Source organism: Budorcas taxicolor, chromosome 21 (genome assembly GCF_023091745.1).
Source record: "Budorcas taxicolor isolate Tak-1 chromosome 21, Takin1.1, whole genome shotgun sequence".
Taxonomy (NCBI): domain Eukaryota; kingdom Metazoa; phylum Chordata; class Mammalia; order Artiodactyla; family Bovidae; genus Budorcas; species Budorcas taxicolor.
Genome location: NC_068930.1, coordinates 26,142,721 through 26,165,274, shown reverse-complemented (window position 1 = coordinate 26,165,274; position 22,554 = coordinate 26,142,721). Strand labels below are relative to the sequence as shown.

At 47.0% G+C, this 22,554-nt stretch overlaps 1 pseudogene; it reads right to left on the bottom strand.

Annotated features, from left to right (window-relative positions):
• Positions 1-22,554, bottom strand: part of LOC128066999 (rho-related BTB domain-containing protein 2-like) — a 32,572-nt pseudogene that overhangs the window by 1,451 nt on the left and 8,567 nt on the right.

Sequence of the window (22,554 nt, the reverse complement as noted above, 5' to 3'; positions counted from 1 at the left end):
CTACTCCCCAACCACAGGGGTCTTTGGCAGCCTCTGGGCGCCCTGGGGTCAGGTCAGAGGCTTGGACCCAAGGAGAGGGAGGCGACAAATGCCGCTGGGGATGCTCACCTGGGGACATGGCCTTCATGTCTCGGGGGAACTTGCGACACACATTGTTGTAGTTGGTGCAGATGTGGTGAAGACACCGGTCAGCCAACTGGTACACACAGTAGAACTGGGAACGGACAGGAGCATGTCTGTGCTCGGACCCCTGGGCCAAGGTCTGCACACAGATGTCTCCTTTTGCCTTCAGAGCCAGAGCTTTGGCGCAGGTGGGCAAAGGCCCTGAGTCACAGAGAACCCACCTCGAGAGGCAAGGCCACACAAAACCATGATGGAATGACATGGGTTTGTCCCACCTCACCCGTGACCTGCCCCCAGCAGCCCCAGAAACCCACAGTCCTATGAGGTCTGCCCTCCTCAGATCTGACCCCTCGTCCTCCATGCTGGACCAGAGCAGCCTGCACTAAGATGCTGACAAGCGGGCTTAGAGAGCTGACCTCCCAGGCATATCTGGCATATTTTAACTTCATAAACTAATCTTTAGAATTTTGGGCACCCTGAGGGCTGGTAGGGGAGATTTTGCTTGCCTGTTTTGGGTGGCTCAGACAGTAAAGAATCTGCCCGCAATGCAGGACACCTGGGTTCAAGACCTTTCTAGGGAAGAAGTAAACACTTTTAGTTCTGAATTTTAAGTGTATCAGTATAAACTGATGAAGTATTTTATCTTTAAAAGTAATATGTCTCAGCTGAGTCCATGGAAAAAGACCTAGAAACAACAGCCACCCAACAGCAAAAGCATTGCTAATGCAAATATTGTGGCCTTGAAATCCCATTTCCAACTACAGGAAGCCAAGACTTCTCAGAGAAATGGCTGATTCCAGGTATGGGGCAGGAAGTATACATGATGAACCGGGCACATCTTGTCATTCCAGAGCATCAGAAAGCTCCTCTAGAGACTCCGCAGCCAACCTGAAGAGACTTCTACAGGTTAAAGGAACAGTAGAGTATCTGAGTTTCCATAAAGCTAATTGCAATTATTTAAAACCAACAGCTGGAATCAAGATTGCTGGGAGAAACATCAATAACCTCAGATATGCAGATGGCACCACCCTTATGGCAGAAAGCAAAGAGGAACTAGAGAACCTCTTGATGAAAGTGAAAGAGGAGAGTAAAAAAGTTGGCTTAGAACTCAACATTCAGAAAACTAAGATCGTGGCATCTGGTCCCATCACTTCATGGCAAACAGATGGGGAAACAATGGAAATACTGAGACACTTTATTTTGGGGGGCTCCTAAATCACTACAGATGGTGACTGATGCCGTGAAATTAAAAGATGCTTACTCCTTGGAAGAAAAGCTATGACCAACCTAGACAGCATATTAAAAAGCAAAGACATTATTTTACCAACAAAGGTCCATCTAGTCAAAGCTATGGTTTTTCCAGTAGTCATGTATGGATGTGAGAGTTGGACTATAAAGAAGGCTGAGTGCTAAAGAATTGATGCTTTTGAAGTGTGGTGTTGGAGAAGACTCTTGAGAGTCCCTTGGACTGCAAGGAGATCAAACCAGTCAATCTTAAAGGAAATAAGTCCTGAATATTCATTGAAAGGACGGATGCTGAACCTGAGACTCCAATACTTTGGCCACTTGATGTGAAGAACCAACTCATTTGAAAAGATCCTGATGCTGGGAAAGATTGAAGGCAGGAGGAGAAGGGGATGACAGAGGATGAGATGGCTGGATGGCATCACTGATGGCATGGACATGAGTCTGAGTAGGCTCCAGGAGTTGGTGATGGACAGGGATGCCTGGCATGCTGCAGTCCATGGGGTCGCAAAGAGTCGAACACGACTGCGCAACTGAACTGAACTAAAAACCAATAGAGTATGTTCAAGTCCAAAAATTCATAATCACATGTAATATTAATAACAAAAAATCAACTGGTCACTCTCAAAGGATGATAGGAAACAAATGTGTATCTTGAAAACTGGTAAACTGGGACTTCCCTGGTGGTCCAGTGGCTAAAACTCTACACTTCCAATGTAGGGGACCCAGGTTCAACCCCTGGTAAGGGAGCTAGATCCCACATGCTGCAACTAAAGATCCTTCATGCCACCACTAAGACTCCACTGCAGCCAAATAAGTACCTAAATATAAGAGAAAGGAAAAACAACTGGTAAATTAAAATACCACATTTTCACCTGCCTTTCCTACATGAACTGTTCTACTGGGAAAACAAACCATAGATTAGGGAAAGTTTCTCTCCTTTTGAAAGGATACCAACAGATTAAAAAAAAAAAAAAAAGACTGAACTGGAATATTACCATTTCACAACACTTAATAAATGAATGGATCCAGGCAATAAAACTCAATGGCTGCTAGGACCACAAAAAGAGAAAAGCAAATGATCTATGCTTCCTGATGAAAAGCAGTAACAACCTACAAAATGTAGTCTCACCAAAAGAAGACTGGATCTAATCTAGCCTCTAGACCTGAAGGCCAGTTGATAGGAAGGAAAGAAAAGTTATGACCAATCTAGATAGTATATTCAAAAGCAGAGACATTACTTTGCCGACTAAGGTCCGTCTAGTCAAGGTATGGTTTTTCTTGTGGTCATGTATGGATGTGAGAGTTGGACTGTGAAGAAGGCTGAGCACCAAAGAATTGATATTTTGAACTGTGGTGTTGGAAAAGACTCTTGAGAGTCCCTTGGACTGCAAGGAGATCCAACCAGTCCATTCTGAAGGAGATCAACCCTGGGATTTCTTTAGAAGGAATGATGCTGAAGCTGAAGCTCCAGTACTTTGGCCACCTCATGCGAAGAGTTGACTCACTGGAAAAGACTCTGATGGTGGGAGGGATTGGGGGCAGGAGGAGAAGGGGACAACCGAGGATGAGATGGCTGGATGGCATCATGGACTCAATGGATGTGAGTCTGAGTGAACTCCTGAAGGTGGTGATGGACAGAGAGGCCTGGCGTGCTGAGATTCATGGGGTCGCAAAGAGTCGGACACGACTGAGCGACTGAACTGAACTGAACTGAACAGAAAGGCCATCAGTAGAAAAATCTAGGTTCCCTAGATCAGAGGGTTTTTCCAACATATCGTGAGGGAAAGTTTTGATTTTGTTTTTAACAGACAAGGTACTTACAGATTACAAAAACCTTAAAAGATATATAAAAAATAAAATCACGCTATAGTGTTTCAGGATGAACACTTGGATGATAAAACTATGGAGAAGAGTAAGGAAGAGAGATCATAAAATCTTAGAGCAACAGGCAGAATGGTTACTTTTGGGGTGGGGAGGGCCTATGGTTGAGGTGACAGACTGGGGGCTCTGGTGTGGCCAGCAAGGGCCACTTTGGTTTGTAATAATTTATTCAGGTGAACACATATTACATGTTTTTGTGCAACATTTAACATTGTTAAAATTAAGGTTAAATTAACAACTTCATAGTAAGCTTATATCACAAAACATGTCACCTATTATACAACACTTGGCATTTTCTACTGTTCCTTGACAAGGTACATAGAAACATATTTTTTAAATGTGTTTTTTAGTGATTATGAAGCATTTCACAGGAAAGGCCATTCAATGTTATTTTCTATAAGCCTTTCCACGCAGCTGTGAGAGGTAACATTTTTAATGGCTACCTTGCAAAATCCATCCACTTGTGCTTAACCAGTGTGCCTGTTTGACTTGTTTCTGAGTGCTTGCTATGATGAAACAAACTTAAAGAAACGCCTGAATACATTTTTTTTTCATTTGGGCCATTTCTTTGTAGCAAGTCTTTCAAAAGTTATCTAGTCTAAGAGTTTGGACTGTTTTCTGTGTTTTGGGAATGCTGCACCACTTTTTCAAATTGTTGCAGCTGTGATCTTATTTATTATTTATTTATTTACTGGTCGCACTGCTCGGCGATCTTCGTTCCCTGACCAGGGATCGAACCCGTGGCCCCTGCAGTGGAAGCACAGCCTTAACCACCAGACAACCAGCGAATTCTGCAGTTGAAGCACAGCCTTAACCACCAGACCACCAGGGAATTCTGCAGTTGAAATCTTTAGAAGCCTCTTACTCCCTGCCCTAAAGCCCTCAGTGTCCCCTGGCCTGCCTATGCAGGCTCAGCTCTTAACATTTGATTCTGGTCAATCACTTCCACCTCTTCCAGGGACCAAGCGCCACCTTTCAACTCATTTCTCATCATAGGATCACTGCTTCCCTCATAGCCAAGTCCCAATCTTGATCATCTGCCGAGGGCCACAGCAGCTCTAACACCAGGTCCTTCCCTGAACCTCAACTCAGTATCTGAGGCTTTGCTCTCTGCCACCAACCCACCCAAGGACATTAACCTGGACATCAGTGCCAGTAGAGGTACCAACACCAACATCAATGGAACGCACCTGCTGACTCCAGCTCAGGAGCGCCACCTGTCGGCGGGCACCACGGGCTCCAGACGACTTCTCAGCTGCCCTACACCATCTCTCCTCCTGCCCCGGGACCCCAAGCGCTGCTCCTTGGTCTCCCTCCTGCCCCAGTCCCTGCTCCACCCAAGCCTCTGGGGTTGGTCCATCCTGAAACCTGAGCTCTAGTTTGCAGGATCTTCCAGGAATCAAAGAATTAGGAGTGACCAACAATTAAGTCAATGTTTACTGTGTTTCTAGAAGAAGAAAGAGAAAGTGAAGGTGGAAGAGAAGAAGGAAATGAGAAAGGGGAAAGAAGAGGAAGGAGGAGATGCTAGGGCAGGAATGAGGAACGGTGTTCTGTTCTTTCTGACTTCTTAAGCTTGCCTGAGTGTGGCCAAGCTGAGAACCTCGAGCCTTGGCATCTACTGGTGCCCACTTGCTGCACCGCAATAACCTCTAGAGAGACCTATAAGGTGACCCCACCAAGCATCCCTCTCACACATTTCTTGACATCCACGTCCTCACCGCAACCCCAATATGCACCGACATATCTCACGCTATGTAAACGTATCCCCTTGGTGCTGGCGGCCTGTCCCCTGGGAGGAGACAGGTGAGAGAAGAAATCACGTCTCCCAGGGGGTCCCCTGACTCCTCCTCCTCCCTGGAGGACCCTCCCCTGGGCTTAGCTACCTGTGAGGGCGACCAAGTGTGGCAGGCAGAGGCGGTTGGCCAGGATGATGAGTTTCACGTCATCCAGGTCGGGCTGGAGGTGAACATGCCAGTGTACAGCTACTCCAGCATGGCCCGCATGCAGCTCTTGCTTGTGTAAGGAAACACCACCTGCGGGTGGGAAGGAATGGAGCAGGCTGCAGCAAGGTCCAGCTTTCGGGAAAGAGCAGCAGTTCTGAAGAACTCAGAAGGCTCTGGCCTGGACACTTGGTCTCCCATAGACAGGCCATCACCCCCCTGCGGTCCCTGGACCTGCTCAGAATCCCTCCTTCCCCAAAGGCTAATCTCCCACACCAACAGCCTGCAATGAACCCATCTACTGAGGACCTGTGAGCAGGGCTCCAACAGCTTTTAAAAGGACCTGGACTCACATTAGCATCCTTCTGGTCTGGAGGAAGCATGAAGGAGTCCTTCCAGTCACCTGCACCCAGCCCCACTCTATCCTTCGGGGAGCAGTGCCAAGTGGGATGTAGATGGACAGCAGAGCGAACACCAGCTGGTCTCTCTGGGCTGCTCGAAGCTACAGCTCTGGGCCTCTGGGATCTCTCCAGAGTGGGACCAACACAGAAACTGCTTTCTCATCAGCTGCCAGCCTCTCCAGGCTGCACTGGGAATTGGCTGGAACTTTACAGCTGCTTCTGTGGCTCTGGAGAGTTTCCCATCTCACACTTTGCACATCTCAACCCACTCATGCTTCAGGGAGCAGAGACAACTCAAATCTCAAACTCTCCTCTTCACCTCCCAGAAGGACTCCCTTTCCAGTGTGTGCTGAGTCGCTTAAGTCATGTCCAACTCTGTGAGACCCTATGGACTGTAGCCCGCCAGGCTCCTCTGTCCATGGGATTCTCCAGGTAAGAATACTGGAAAGGGGTGCCCTTCCCTCCTCCAAAGGATCTTCCTGACCGAGAAATCTTAGGAAATCCCTTCTCTGGGTTAGAAGATGCTATGCTCTACCATTCTTTGTTCAGCCTTTCATTCAAGTGTTTGCTGAGCACTGACTAAGGGACCAGAGCTGAGAAAAGTACTCAGCAGAAATAAAAGACCTCATCCCCATACTCAAGGGAAACCTCAGATCAGCTGGAGAAACTTGGTGTGGACCCTTGGAACTTTAAGCAGATTCACAAAGGAGGACACTGTGAACCACAAGGCTGCGGGATGGACAGTCAGTGTCACAGTTCAGAGAAGGGTAGAAAGGAGATCAGACTTGAACTCCAGTCTTGATTTGGCTAGAACTTGCACTGACTCCTGATGGTTACTCTTAGTGATTTTTCTATCTCTTGACTATAAACCCCACTTGATTGTGCTCAATTAAGAATTAAAACCAGTTCTATACTGAGGTCTCTTTCCCCTATTGCAATAGTTTCTGAATAAAAATCTGTTCTTACTGCTTTAAGAAAAAAGTTTTTCTAAAATACAGAACTAGGATGTGACCATAATTCCCCATCTTGGTATATTGCAAAGTCCTTGGCTATAGGAGCCATCTCATAAACTTCTCTTCGGCCCATCACTTGGTGGCTTGGACAGAGTCAAGGCTGAAGGAAGTACCGTGAAGTGACAGACGCCTCGGATGGAAAGGGAGTAAACCTCTCTCCCTCCCAGCCGTTTCCGTCCTGGCCTTACCTCCCTGGTGGAACTCTCCACAAATGGCCCCCCAAACATGGCAGCCATCCAGTCACAGCTAGAAATCAACAGGGGCTTGTGGGCGCTGATGGTGCCATCATCCAGGATGAAGGTCACATCTGTTGGGTGAGAGAAGACGCATCACCTGAAGATGGGGTGAAAGAATATGGGACAACCAACCCACGGGTCGACACTGCTCCCAGATAACTGCTTCCTCCTGAAGCCACAGTCTGTGAGCACCACATGACCACAATCTCAGGCTCTGGGCTCTAGGTTTCAGGAGCAGAGCCACGGTATCTCCAGGACATCGGTGGCTGAGATGACTCAGAATGCTACTCAGACCAACCCAGATTCTGCAGAAGGCTGCTGGAGGGAACTCCCCTGCCTTTGGGACACCAGCTCCTAAGCCTGTTTCATACCTGAGAAGGTGCCTTTGGCCAAGCACTCCTTAACCCGGTTGGTCCGGTGGACATGGAAGGCGTTGGTGATCTCCTGGTTCATGAAGGCCTCATTGTTGAGGATGTTGGCCACCATCATGCGCAGATCAAAGACCTCAAGCAGCTCAGCGATGTGGGCGGTGGGCATGAGGTCTCGCTCATTCTCATCCAGCTCCCCTGTGTACAGGTACTTGAGAACAGCCCGGAAGGGTCCTGGCTGGATGGAGTTGTGCATTTTCACCACCACCATCAGCTGGGATTTGTAAGTCAGTGGGTCTTCTGTCGTCTCTTCCTGGATGCTCAGAAAAGCTCAGCTCCAGGAAGACAGCACTCGACCCTGCCCAGGCAGGTACCCTGTCCCATTGCCCTGTAAGATCCCGTCGCTGGTGGATGCCCGGAGCCCAACAGTCCCGGAAGCCAGAAGTCCCGGCCGTGGTGGTGGTGGTGGTGGTGATGGTGGGGGTGTTGATCAGGGTGACCCTGGTGGTCCTCTGAGCAGGGGCCCCCTGACCCCAAAGGTCCCCCCAGCTCCCCCTCACTCAAGTCGTAGAACTTGGAGGAGGACGTGGAGAGGTAGGTCTTGTGGGCGGAGATGCGCACCCGCTCCTGAAGCACAAGGATGACGTCTGCACACAGCCGTATATAGGGCTTCCTGGGCAGCTCAGCTGGTAAAGACTCCCCTGCAATGCAGGAGAGTCCACTTCAATTCCTGGGTTGGGAGGTTCCCCTGGAGAAGGGATAGGCTACCCATTCAGTATTCTTGGGCTTCACAAAACAAAACCTATAGTTAATACACAAAATATCAATGTCTTTTAAAACCTGAGGATAGTTCCTTAACGTTTGATCCTGATATCTGATTTTTGTTTGTTTGCACTATGTATAATGCTCATTTGTAAAAGTGTGTGTGTGTGTGTGTGTGTGTGTGTGTGTGTGTGACCTGCTGGAGGAGGGAGCGGGAGTGATGGACAGTCTCCGGCTCATGGATCCGGGGCCTCCTCATGGGCCAGGGCACCTGACTCTTGGTCCACACACTTGACATTGCTCCAGGGGGTACAGGCCATGGCCATGAACTTCCTATCAGGGCACCTGGGTACAGACACAGGGATGACATAGGGGACCCATCAGGGACAGCTGGCTGGATAAGGAGAAAGAAGGGGCAACCTCCTGTCCCCGGTCTCCTGATAAGTCAGTGGAGGGGGGACAGGCTCCGGCTGTCTGCAGGTCAGGATGCCCTCACTCCCCTCACTGGCTGGGAGAAGGATCCAGGCTTGTGCACTGCAGCCCCCGGGCTCCTGCTGAGTGTTCAGAGCTGTCCTTGCAGGGCCTCTGCAAGGGCCCCCTGGCCTCCCTGGGCTGCAGGGAGAGTCCTGTGAGGGGGATCTCATCCAGGTCAAGGGTCACAAGGGTGTGGGCCCAAGCTGAGCTTCATCCTTCAGTCAAGCTTTAAATAGGAGGCCCTCTCGTCCTCTACCTGTTGACTCTTCCTGCCAACCTCAGCCAACACTGGAGCGTCAGAGGACAGCGAATTACTATTGACCTTCAAGTCCCCAAATAGGAAAGATTCAGGTGCTACTGGGGAACAAGGGCTGGGTGTGAGGCCAGTCAAGTTGGCTCAGGGTTTTATAGGAACCTTGAAGGAGCACACACATGGCCTCATTATGACTTCTGTCTGCCATCAGCACCTTTGGTCTTTCTAGGCCCCTTCTTGCTTACAAAAATAATTGAAGATTATATTTAGGACTCAATAGGTATAAAGCTGAATATACCTGAGACTGAACTCTATCCAAATAGTTTTGTATGCTTTCAAGATCTTTTAAAAATTGAAGTATAATTGATTTACAATATTGTACTGTTTTCTGGTGTACAATGAAATGAATCAGCTATATGTATACACATACCCCTCCCTCTTGGGCCTCCCCAATCCTCTAGGTCATCACAGAGAATGAAGCTGAATTCCCTATGCTATACAGCAGGTTCCCACTATTTATTTTACATGTGGCAGTGTATATATGTCAATTCCAACCTCCCAGTTCATCCCATCCCTCCCTCCCCCGCCTCCGCCCCGTCCCATGTCCACACGTGTGTCCTCTGTATCTGTGTCTCCCCTCCTGCGCTGCAATAGGTTCATCTGTACCATTTTTCTAGATTCTACATACATATTTTAAAATTTTTCGTGGGCCACTGATGGGATCATGGGCCCTAACCTACAGCCTCCTGTGCCCAGTGGAAAAGCTAGCTTGGCCTAAGGAGAAACGTGTTGAAGAGGTGTGGGGATGGACACTGCAGGGGGCAGTGTGGGGCCACACAGTCGGGTGAGGAGGGGCCTCTGCAGCCTCAGAAGACCCCACCAGCATGCGAAAGCCTGGAGGCGATGGGGCTCTATAGGAAGAGGGGAGAAAATGGGGTCCAGGGAAGCTCAGGAGTTTCCCTGGTGGCTCAGATGGTAAAGAGTCTGTCTCCCAAGCGGAAGACCCAGGTTTCATCCCTGCAGAAGGGAATGATCCCCTTATTCCCTGGAGAAGGCGGTGGCTACCCACGCCAGTATTCTTGCCTGGAGAATCCCATGGATAGAGGATCCTGGCAGGCTACAGTCCATGGGGTCGCAAACAGTTGGACATGACTTAGTGACTAAACAACAACAATCAATATAAAACATTGATGGACTTTTTTTTCTTAAATACTGTCTTTGAAATTCAGGATGTACTTTTCACTTGCAACACATCTTGATTCAGAGAAGCTGTTTGAAGTGTTCCATTCCCATAAGGACCTGGTGATTACTCTATTGAACAGCACCACCTGGGCCTCTAGAACTTAGAGAGGGAAGTCCTAATTCCTGGTCTCAGTGAGCTCATAGTCATTAAGAGACACAACGAGGCACAGAAAAAATACAGTGATGAGGGAAGAGTCTTCAAACAAAGCTCATGCCATTGGGCCCTGGCGGGAAAACAAGAGGAAAAATGGGTCCGACCTGTAGAGAGTCAAACAGTGACCCAAAGGAAGGGGGTTCTGTGATCTGGAACTGAGCTGAAGACTTGGAAGAGCTGTCACAACCCAGGACCCCATGTCCCTAGGCTTGGCCTTCACTTCCTGGGCTTTCCTCCTGCAGATGACCTCAGTCTTCCTTGCAGGATCTGTCTCTCTCATCTAATTCATATTTATTAATAATGAAAGATGCTCTTAAAAAAACCCAACCTGTAAAACCTTTCCTTAATAATGTGTTATGATGATGACACTTCCCATCAATGATAGAAAATTAACTCTTCAATAATGATGATACAGCAACTAGGATGCCTTCTGAAAAATAATGATGTTTCCTCCTTACGCTCTTCTTATTGGATGATTAAAAATAGGTGGATCAATGAATTAATTGTAATATATGAAACCAGAAAAGTACTGCAAAAATATGAGAAAAAATTTCTTACCACTTTGGAGAGAGGATGAACTTCTTCAGTATGACAACAAATTATAAAACTTGCCTAAAGTCTTTATAAAAATTAAGAAGAAAGCCAAAGGGAAGAAATCATGACAAAGATAAAAACAAACTAGAAAAAAGTACTCAGAACACAAATCACACTTAGAAATGTAATTTCCTTGATCTGTAAGGATTCATAATGAACCGAAGGAAGATCAACAAGAAAATAGTAGACTTAAACAACATTATAAAACAATTAGACCTAGCAACATCTCTAGAATACTCCAGTCAACAACAAAAGACATTCTTCTCAAGTGTACATGGAACACTCCCCAGAATAAACCATATCCTAGCTCGTAAAACAAATATCCACATATCTCAAAGGAGAGCCATAACAGAACCCGTGCCCTCCTGCCACAATGGAATGGAATCAGAAATCACAGACAGGAAGGGGCTGGGGAACTTCACAGCCATGATACAATCTAAACAACACACTCTCCAATAACCAATTAGTCCAAGAAGATATCAAAATAGAAACTGTAAAATCTTTTGAGATGAATGAAACTGAAGATACCACATACCAAAACTTATGGGATATAGCTAAAGCAGCTGAAAATTTAGAAAGAAATTTATGCCTATAAATGACTGCATTAAGGAAGAAGAAAGATCTCAAAACAATAACCTAATACTATACAGTGAGACACTAGAAAATGAAGACCATCCTAAAGGTAAAGTAAAAAAGGAAGGAAATAATACAGATTAGAACAGAAAGTAATGAAACTAAAGCTAGAAAAACAACAGAGTCCGTGCTGATGAGCGTGTGATGGACCTTGTGGGGCCCTGGCCCTTCTGCTTGACCAGAACTGCAGTAGAAACAGGAAACGGCCGTTCTGGTCCGATCTTCTGCCCCAAGAGGAAGTGGTGAAGGAGGGAGATCAGGTTCATGGAGGGGAAGGGAGCCAGCTGTGGTAGGCTGGTTGCTCTAAGAGATGTTATGCTACTTATTACCTGTCTTGTTTTCAGTAGCTGTCAATATATTCCTGAAACCTAAAGCAGGCAGCACAGAGTGGGTGCTCCTGTGGCGGCTGAATGATTGAACAAAGGCTGCATGTATTCCACTGTGCGGTTGTTAAAGTATTTAGTAATAATCCTCCTACAACTAAAAATTTCTGATTGTTTTCAAAATTATTACATTGAATGTATTTGAAAATAAAACCATATATGTTTTCTGATGACGTTAGTAGGTGACTTTCTAGAAGAGTAGAATCTGGGTCAACCCACCAAGCATATTTTGTACTTGTAAATATACAAGTGTATTTTTACTGTAACCCAGCTACACACACACACTTGGGCACAGGTGCATCCAGCTTTGGTTCCTAGAATTCAGTAGTTGTGATCTGATGTTGTGGGTCTTTCTTTATTTCTCCTAACTGTGAAAAAACACTTTTCCTGTGACCCATTCATTTATTTTATTTCTGGCAGTGATGGGCCTTCCCTGCTGCGCGCGGGCTTGTTCCAGGTGCAGTGAGCACAGGCTGCTCTTCAGTGCAGGGCACAGGTTCCTCATTGCAGGGGCTTCTCTTGGTACGGAGCGTGGGCCCTGGGCTCGCGGCCTCAGTAGGTCCAGCACTTGGGCTCATTAGTTGCCGTTCGCAGGCTCTAGAGCTCTGGCTCAGTAGTTGTGGTGTATGGGCTTAGTCGTTCCACAGCATGTGAGATCTTCCTGCACCAGGGATCGAACCTGTGTCCCCTGCATTGGCAGGCAGATTCTTATCCATTGTGCTTCCCAGTCCTAAATTAAATTTTAAGAAAAGAATGAGGTTGGATCCTAGTTTCATGTAGAAATTCTTATCATTGTGGATGCAGCCTCCTGTTTTGAGATGGTTTCAAAAAATCAAAATTGGTACTTAATTTTATCTTTTCACCTTCCCTGGAGACTATCGCATGCTTTCATTTCCTTATTTAGACTACTGATAATGGTGCAAAGCGTCTCCGTATTTGTAGAATAACCATTACTTCTGTTTTCCTCTTTTGAGTCACATATACCCTGGGATGGAGTGCCTGTCCTGGTGGGGTGGGTGGGAGAGGACTACTGGGGCAGAAGAGACTGTGTGGGGTACTGGGAGTGTTCTGTGTCTTGACTGGGTGATGGCTACTCAGCTGCATACAGTTATCAAAGCTGGAGCAGATACTTAAGAAGTGAGGATTACTGCAGGGGATGGTCTACAAAAATAGAAACTATCAAAAAGAATCAAAACACAATTGTAGGGCTGAAAAGTCAAACAGCTGAAGTGAAAAATCCACACTACACGTGTTTAACTATGCAGCTGACCGGTAGAAGAAAGGACCGTGAGCCTGAAGACAGGACAGAAGAACACAGGACAGACAGCCTCTGCATGTGCCTTTCCTGAAGAAAGCACAGAGTCCCTGGTTTATCTCTTCTCCTAGAAAGGGAAACAGTTGGAGATCCCTTTGAAGAGTTTGTTGATATTATCAAACAATACAAGAAATAGCTTCATTATCCACTAGCTAGAGAAGACTCATATATTCATGAGTCCATGACGAAAATACATCACTTCATATAAAAAGAAGCATGTGTGTACTTTCCTCCCCCTCCTTGCAGTCTCCTCTGGAGAAGCTGTGAGTGGCACAGGGCAGGGGGGTATGTTCTTGCTGGGTGATTCACTCCTTCCTTCCCCTCTTTATGCCTGCATGGGTGTGTCTCCTGCTCTGACTCAAGATTTCCAGGCACCAGGTTTCTTGAAGACTGGAATTCAGCCCCTCCTCCGTCCATCTCCTCCCTGCCCTTCCCCTGGGAAAGGGGCCCCAGCCTGGCCTGACTCCCCACAGCCTCCCCCAGTGGTGTCTCTGGGTTGCACCTGGGCCTGCTCGGCTCCCTGGAGGTGCACACTGGCTGTGGCAGAGCTGTCGGGAAGGGATCTTGCTTGCTGGGGTCCTCCTGTGGCCCCTCACTTGTGAGCCTCCTGCCACACTGGGGCCACCTTCTCTTTCTGTCCCCACTGGCCTTCCTGTATCCTTCTCAGTGGGCCTGGTGACTCAGTCCTGCAACCTCACAGAGACCCTTTTTTTTCCCCTCTCCTGGACCTTCCGCCCTAGCTCTTCTCCCTCTGAGTTCCTGGGAGGCCCCACGGTCAGGCTTCTGTCCCCTTCCCAAGCCAGGCTGCCGCGTACAGAGCTGTGTCCACTCCAGGGGCTGCCCTTCCGCCCCTGCCCATTGGCCCCTCTGCCTCACCCTGGAGCCACGGGAGCACAGCCTGCTGCTTTAACCCCCCGCTGTCCTCCAGGGCCCTCTCTCCTCTCCTCCACACTCTGCTCCTGCTCAGTTATCCCCGCCTTTCCTCCAAACCAGCACCAGATGTCCTGGGACATCTCTCAATAGGAAACTCCCATTCTCCAGCTCTGTACCTTTCCTCCTGACATTTCACTTTTCCCCCAAATCTCCCCACCCCAACATGGACACTACACCTCCTGTGGGGCTGTCTCTGACAGTTAGGAAGATAACTGTGAGAAGATAGGTGCATTCCCAAGATGGCACGTATCCAGTGTTACGTTGCAGCCCTTCAACAACCCTCTCTCCCAAAAACCTCAATCACCAGCGTCCTGAGAGCCAAGAACTTGTGAATATATTTGAAAATAGATTATATTAGATTCTTGATCATGTTCTTATTAGAACATGAGGCTTCCTAGAAGAAATAGAATATCTGGGTTAACCTAGAGAGGTATTTTTTTCTCCACAAACACACACGCACATATAAAAATGCCCATGGATTGTTTTGGTTCTTACCAACAGTTTGTTCATTTCGGTCTGGAGATTGGGGGAGTTATGATGTCAGGGTTGCTCACAATGTACTCGTTCTGTCCCATGATGGAGAAAAGTCAGGCCCAGGACTGGAGTTGAGAAGTCAGAGGGTTTTCTGTTGGGGCCAGGACAGGGGCAGGTCTGTACAGAGCTCTTCAGAATTCTGCAGGTGAATGAGGGCGGACCCTGGCAGAGTATTCACACCTTCAGAGGGAGCATGAGATCCTCAGAGGAGGAATGTCATCACTGTAGGGACGGAAGATCCCGTGGAAGGGAAGTGGTCCAGACAAAGCTCACCCCCATCCTGTATGCCCTGGTCTGTAGCCGAAAGCAGGGACCTGCATTTCCTGGCTTCCCTGGTGGCTTAGATGGTAAAGAATCTGCCTGCAATGCAGGAGACCTGGGTTCAATGCCTGCGTCAGGAAGATCCCCTGCAGGAGGGAAAGGCAACCTACTCCAGTATTCTTGACTGGGAAGTCCCATAGACAGAGGAGCCTGGCAGGCTATAGTCCATAGGGTCACAAAGAGTTTAGCAAGACTGCAACTAACTCTAACTATTATAGAAAATAAACATACCATTATTATACCATCAGATAATACATAAAGGTTCCTATGAGAAATCTCTCTCCAGCACTGTCCTGTTTGGCTCTTGACTGCAGCTAAGGACAGGGAGAAATCTGCCCATGAAAAGATGCTCCAGAAAGGTGATGGGGTGACACATGATGTCACCTATACCACTCTCAACTGCCCCAGGAGAAAGAGTAATGGCGGTTATAATGACTGCACCCTCCAAAGCGGATTCATTTTGGTGTCTTCTTGTGTCCTTCCTCAAAAGGGGAGGATCTCACATGTGACTGGGCTTTTGAAAGCATAACTCCTTCACAAGAGAGGTCTGAGAGAAGCCCGCTGCTGCTGCTGCTCCTAAGTCGCTTCAGTCATGTTCGACTCTGTGTGACCCCATAGATGGCAGCCCACCAGGTTCCTCCGTCCCTGGGATTCTCCAGGCAAGAACACTGGAGTGGGTTGCCATTTGGTATTTGAATCTTGTTTAATGTTTTTTGATGGAAACTAAAGGGCAAGAAGAAGTACCCTTTGCTGATCTAGAGGTGTCTTCCTTATCTGGAAGTTCTCTGCGTGGCATAATTCACAGGAAATCTGAAAACTTTTCCTCTAAGAGCAGGAAAAAGACAAGGAAGCCACTCACAATTTTTACCCACATAGTACTACAAGTCCTAGCCAGAGGAATTAGGCAAGGAAAAGAGATCAAAGGCATCCAAATAGGAAACAAAGAAGTAAAACTGTTACTATTCTCAGATACAGGATATTATATGTAGAAAACCCTCAAGACTCCATCAAAAACTCTTAGAATAAATGAATTCAATTGCTACAGGATACAAAATCAGTGTGAGAAAACCTATTGTATTTCTTTATGTTAATAATAAACCAGCAGAAAGAGAAATTAAGGAAATAATGTCATTTACAATTGCATCAGAAAGAATAAAATTTCTAGCAATAGATTTAACCAAGGAGGTGAAAGATATGTATATTGAAAATAAGGCATTGAAGAAGACACATCTGTGACAACATGGATGGGCCTTGAGGGCATTATGCTAAGTGAAATAAACAGGACAGAAAAAATGAATACAATATAATCTCTATTATATGTGAAATCTTAAAAATAAAATCAAGCTCAGAGATACAGCGAACAAATTGATAGCTGCCAGAAGCAGGAGGCAGCGGGGTGGGGTGGGAGAAATGGGTGAAGAGGATCAAAAGGCAAAAAGAAAAGAAAAAAGGACTGGATGTAAACTGAGAGTTAACAGACTCAAGAGTGTGCATGACTGCAGGCTTTAGCACAGGGACTGGGGAGAGTTTGGGGGGCTGGTTAAAATGTCTCTTGCTCTCTCTTGGTTCTCAGTGATGGTGATGAGGCTCGGGGTACACAGGACCTCCCCCAGCCCGAGTCATCAGTTCCATCCAATCTGCCTTGGGTTCTCTCTGGCAGCTCCCCTCCCCAGAACCAGCTTAGACTTCCCCCTCCCCTAGTTGGACTGTTACCAAAAGACCTGCCTCAGGCCTCAGGGGCCAAGGGACAAAGTATACTTTTTTTTTTTTAATTTAAAATTAAAAACAAAACAAAACACGGGGATTCCCTGGTGGTCCAGTGGTTAGGACTCTGTGCTTCCACTGCAGGGACCCAAGTTTGCTCCCTGGTCAGGGAACTAAGTTCCCACATGCCATAAGGCAGCCAAAAAATAAAATGAAACAACCAAAAAACTTTCTCAGACTTCCCTGGTGGTCCAGGGGTTAAGAATCGGCTTGGCAAAGCAGGGACAGGGATTCGATCCCTGCTCCGAGAAGATTCCATATGCTTCAGGGCGGCTAAGCTCCTGCACCACAACTTCTGAAACCTGCACTCTAGAGCCTGTACTCCACAAGAGGAGCCACGGCAACGAGAAGCCCGCCCGCCAGGACCAGAGAGTAGCCCCTGCTCTCCGCAGCCAGAGAAAAGCCAGTGTATAGCAGTGAAGACCCAGCACAGCCAGAAATCAATTCATTAATTAAAATGTTTTTCCAAACAAACAAAACCCCAAACTTTCCTCAGGCCGCACAGGGATTTATTGACTCTGGATGATCAGAACTCAGAGCTCTCAGTGGACATGTTGGTATTCTGGTCCACAATTTAAAAAAAGAAAAAAAAAAATCCAATACAAGGTCTGGCTGGGGGGCACTGCTGTGACAAACAACACATACGAAAGCTCTTCCCCACCCTGGGCCCTCACCAGGCTTCTGAGGGGGGCAACTTCCAGAACACTTCTCCCGGCAGCCCAGGACAGAAACCCTTGTTTCCAGTCTGCAACATTCTGACAGGAAGCAGGCCTGTGGAGCAAAGTGATGAGGGACAGAAAGCAAAGGCAGAGAGGGATTTAACTCCTTTTTGAACCAGGCTCCCCTGTGAGTAGATTATTCCTTTCAGTGGAAGAGGTTTTCATAGTAAGGGTTCCTTTCTCTCTTATGCTGCATGACTAAATCTGAAAGGTGCTGTAACAGACTTTGATGGAACCTTTTTCAAAAAAAACAAACTATTTGTACTTGCCTTGCTGTCATAAGTACTCACACCCTCGTGGGACAGAGAGCCCAGCACCAGCGAAGTATGGGGGACAGACTCGGGCTCGGGGAAAGCAATACGGAGTCCGTGGGAAGACCCCGCACATATCAGAGGCCCTCTGGGAGGTGAGAGGAAGAGGAGAAGAAGAAACTGGGAACCCTGAGGGCTGAATGCTACCTTTTTAAAAATAGATTGTATTTAAATGCCAGTATTTGTTTAGTTGTCTGCCTTGGGTCTTTGTTCCGTTAGAGGGGATCTTCCTTCCATCCTGTGGGTTTCTTTCCTTGTAGTTCATGCCCTCTCTAGTTGTGGAGGGCGGGACTCAGTAGTTGGGGTGTGCCAGCTCAGTAGCTTGAGGCATGTATGGGATCTTAGTTCCCCCTATCAGGGATCAAACCTGAGAACCCTGCATTGGAAGGCAGATTATTAACCACTGAAGCACCAGGGAAATCCTGATTTGGTAACTTGTTGGTCCTGGCAAACTAGGGAGATGGGACAGTCCAGGGTGACCTGGACCCTTCTCAGAGCCTGATGATAGGAAGTGCTGCATTGCCTCAATGTGAATGGTGACCTCAGTTTGTGAAATCAGAGACATTCAGAGTTGTGAACATAAAATAGGACTTGGTAGATGTATTCATCTGCAAATCAAATATTTCAACTACATAGTCACAGCCAGGCCACCTTCTTTCTCATGGATGCCACTTATATTGGGGAGTTATTCACCAAGCTCCAAAATGTTCTGTTGGGTAGAACTTCAGCTTTATAAAATAAAAGTGACAAAAGTAAACTTATAAACTGTGCTAATGATATTTAAGATCTTTGAAAAGTAGAGTTCACAACAGGAAAATATGGTGTGTATAAAATGCAATGGACAGAGGAGCCTGGTAGGCTGCAGTCCATGGGGTAGCTAAGAGTTGGATATGACTGAGTGACTTCACTTTCACTTTTCCCTTTCATGCATTGGAGAAGGAAATGGCAACCCACTCCAGTGTTCTTGCCTGGAGAATCCCAGGGACGGGGGAGCCTGGTGGGCTGCAGTCTCTGGGGTCGCACAGAATCGGACACGACTGAAGTGACTTAGCAGCAGCAGCATCCTTTGCCTTTGGGGGCTTCCCTGGTGACTCAGTTGTAAAGAATCCACCTGCCAATGCAGGAGACTTGAGTTCCATCCTTGGGTCGGGAATCCCCTGGAGAAGGGAATGGTAACCCACTCCAGTATTCTTGGATGGGAAATCCCATGGACAGAGGAGCCTGGTGGGCCACAGTCCAGGGGTTTGCAAAAGAGCTGGCTGTGACTTAGCAACTAAACAACAATTATTTGCCTTTAAATAAACACTTATTTGTAATTCCATAATAAAGTGATTATTAACACTATTTATATGATATAGGCCCAGGGCAAAAAGGTTCACCAGGTCTGTCTCATTTCTTAAGTACTTAAATCTCAGAAAGTGCAAGTGAGTCTGGCAACCTACTGATTTTTCTAACAATTCAGGATCTCTTAGTTGACCAATCTCTCCCCTAGAGTACAGCTCAGGGCACCTCTTGGATCTCCTTCTTGGCTGTCCACGTTCTCTGGCCTCCTTGCGGCCCTGGTCAATAAAGGGGGCGTGGGGAGGGGCAGAAGCTGGGAGTGGGCAGAAGGCAGTAGTTAGAAGACAGGTGGTTCATTCATTTTTTCAACTGTGGGGCATTTGACCTGCAAAGGGCAGAGTTAGGACCTGCCTGGAATGCAGATTCTGAGTCTCACCAGCCAGATGACAACAGAGCACATGGGAGGTGCCCTGTCCCCACCTCCCAGGCACAGACCTGGCTGGCCCTGAATGAAAAACCACAGGGTATTTGCTGGTGGAAATTCCCCTTCGGTAGAGTCCTGTCTCCTCTCCTGAGCCACGCGTGATTGGCTGGAAGTGGTAATGATTACATCAGCAAGCACTATTCGCTACCTCCGGTGGCGCAATCCCAGGGCGGGGTGGTATAAACGTAGAGGCAGACAGATTAAACAGCAGAGCTCCCCTCCGCGCACCTCACAGGGGTGATCTCACGCCCCAGGAAACACACTTTCATTTCTGCTGGCTCTGGAGGCTGTCACCCCGTGGGGTGATGGCAGATTCTGTGTGCTACTAGAGAACTTGACAGAGGACTAACCAGAAAGCAGCTCGTGGTGGTCTTTACCCGGGTCATCTCCAGCCCATCCTCCTTTCTCCTCCAGTGGCCATCTGTGACATTCCTTTTCTTTCTGCAGAGACTTTCTGGGAGCTTGGTGACTGGACTCATTGTTCTGACACGTGCGGCCACTTGGAAGACTTAATTCAGAGACCCCAGTGCCTGATGGCCAATGTGCAGGAAGTCAGCGATGCCTTCTGTGACGAGCTCCGGAAGCCATGGGCTGCATTCCAGCCCTGTAACATCCGGGACTGCCCCCACTGGGGTGTGTCCAGTCACTCTTCTCTCCTTGCTATCAGCGTTTCACTTGTTTTAAAATGCACGGTAATTTTGACTGAATAACTCAACCACTAACATTTGTTTTACGGGGGCTATATGAGGTGCTCAGCTAAGTAGTTTATGTGGATCACCTCACAGTCACCTATCAAGTTGAGATTATTCATTTTCTTTTCTCAAAATTAAAAAAAATATTTTTTTTGGTTGTACTAAGCTGCATGCGCAATCTTAATTCCCTGACCGGGGAACCCAAGCCCCTTCCCTGGAAGCTCAGAGTCTTAACCTCTGGACCTCCAGGGATGTCTCCAGTGTTGTTCATTCTCTATTATACAGTTGGAAAAGGTCCCCTAAGCCACATAGGTATGAGGGCCAGAATTCAAGTTGGGTTAGTCTGATTTCAGACTTCTGCTCTTAATTGCCACCCTCACCTGCTCCCTGCACTCACAATGGACCTTAAGAGCACAGGGAAAGTGACTTCACGGGTTCACCTAGGAGATATGGCAATGGGCCAGCATCACAATATGTTTGTGAAAAGCACATTCCTCAGAGTCTACCCCCAGGGTCTTGTTGTTTAGTTGCCCAGTTGTGTCCGACTCTTTGTGACCCCTTGGACTGCCAGCATGCCAGGCCTCCCTGTCCCTCACCATCTCCCAGAGTTGGCCCAAGTGCATGTTCATTGCATTATTGATGCCGTCCAGCCATCTCATCCTCTGATGCCCTCCTCTCCTCCTGCCTTCAATTTTTCCCAGCATCAGGGACTTTTCCAATGAATTGTCTGTTCACATCAGATGACCAAAATACTGGAACTTCAGGCTCAGCATCAGACTCACCAGTGAATATTCAGGGTTGATCTCCTTCAAGATTGACTGCTTTGAGCTCCTTGCTGTCCAAGGGACTTTCAGGAGTCTTCTCCAGCACCACAGTTCGAAGGCATCAATTATTAGGTGTTCTTCCTTCTGTAGGCCCATCTCTCACAAGCGTACGTGACCACTGTGAAGACCATAGCCTTGACAATACAGATCTTTGCTAGCAGAGTAATATCTCTGCTTTACAACACACTGTCTAGGTTTGTCATCGCTTTCCTGCAATGAAGCAATGGTCTTCTGATTTCATGGCTACAGTCACCATCTGCAGTGATTTTGGAGCCCAAGAAGAGGAAATCTGTCACTACTTCCACCTTTTGCCTTCCTATTTGCCATGCAGTAATGGGGCCAAAAGCCATGATCTTAGGCTTTTTCACTATTTGGTCTTAACCCAGCTCTTTCACTCTCCTCTTTCACCCACATCAACAGACTCTTTAGTTTCTCTTTGCTTTTTTTTTTTTTTTACTTTACAATATTGTATTGGTTTTGCCACACATCAACATGAATCCACCATGGGTGTACATGTGTTCCCAATCCCGAACCCCCCCTCCCTCCTCCCCCCAACACCATCCCTCCAGGTCATCCCAATGCACCAGCCCCAAGCATCCTGCACCCTGCATCGAACCTAGACTGGCAATTCGTTTCTTACCTGATATTATACATGTTTCAATGCCATTCTCCCAAATCATCCCACCCTCGCCCTCTCCCACAGAGTCCAAAAGACTGTTCTATACATCTGTGTCTCTCTTGCTGTCTCACATACAGGGTTATCGTTATCATCTTTCTAAATTCCATATATATGAGTTAGTATACTGTATTGGAGTTTTTCTTTCTGGCTTACTTCACTCTGTATAATCGGCTCCAGTTTCATCCACCTCATTTGAACTGATTCAAATGTATTCTTTTTAATGGCTGAGTAATATTGTGTATATGTACCACAGCTTTCTTATCCATTCATCTGCTGATGGACATCTAGGTTGCTTCCATGTCCTGGCTATTATAAACAGTGCTGCAATGAACATTGGGGTACACGTGCCTCTTTCAATTCTGGTTTCCTCGGTGTGTGTGCCCAGCAGTGGGATTGCTGGGTTGGATGGCAGTTCTATTTGCAGTTTTTGAAGGAATCTCCACACTGTTCTCCATAGTGGCTGCACTAGTTTGCATTCCCACCAACAGTGTAAGAGGGTTCCTTTTTCTCCACACCCTCTCCAGCATTTATTGCTTGTAGACTTTTGGATCTCAGCCATTCTGACTGGCGTGAAATGGTACCTCATTGTGGTTTTGATTTGCATTTCTCTGATAATGAGTGATGTTGAGCATCTTTTCATGTGTTTGTTAGCCATCTGTATGTCTTCTTTGGAGAAATGTCTATTTAGTTCTTTGGCCCTTTTTTGTGTTTATTTTTCTGGAATTGAGCTGCAGGAGTTGCTTGTTTATTTTTGAGATTAGTTGTTTGTCAGTTGCTTCATTTGCTATTATTTTCTCCCATTCCAAAGGCTGTCTTTTCACCTTGCTTATAGTTTTCTTTGTTGTGCAGAAGCTTTTAATTTTAATTAGGTCCCATTTGTTTATTTTTGCTTTTATTTCCAGTATTCTGGGAGGTGGGTCATAGAGGATCCTGCTGTGATTTATGTCAGAGAATGTTTTGCTTATTTTCTCCTCTAGGAGTTTTATAGTTTC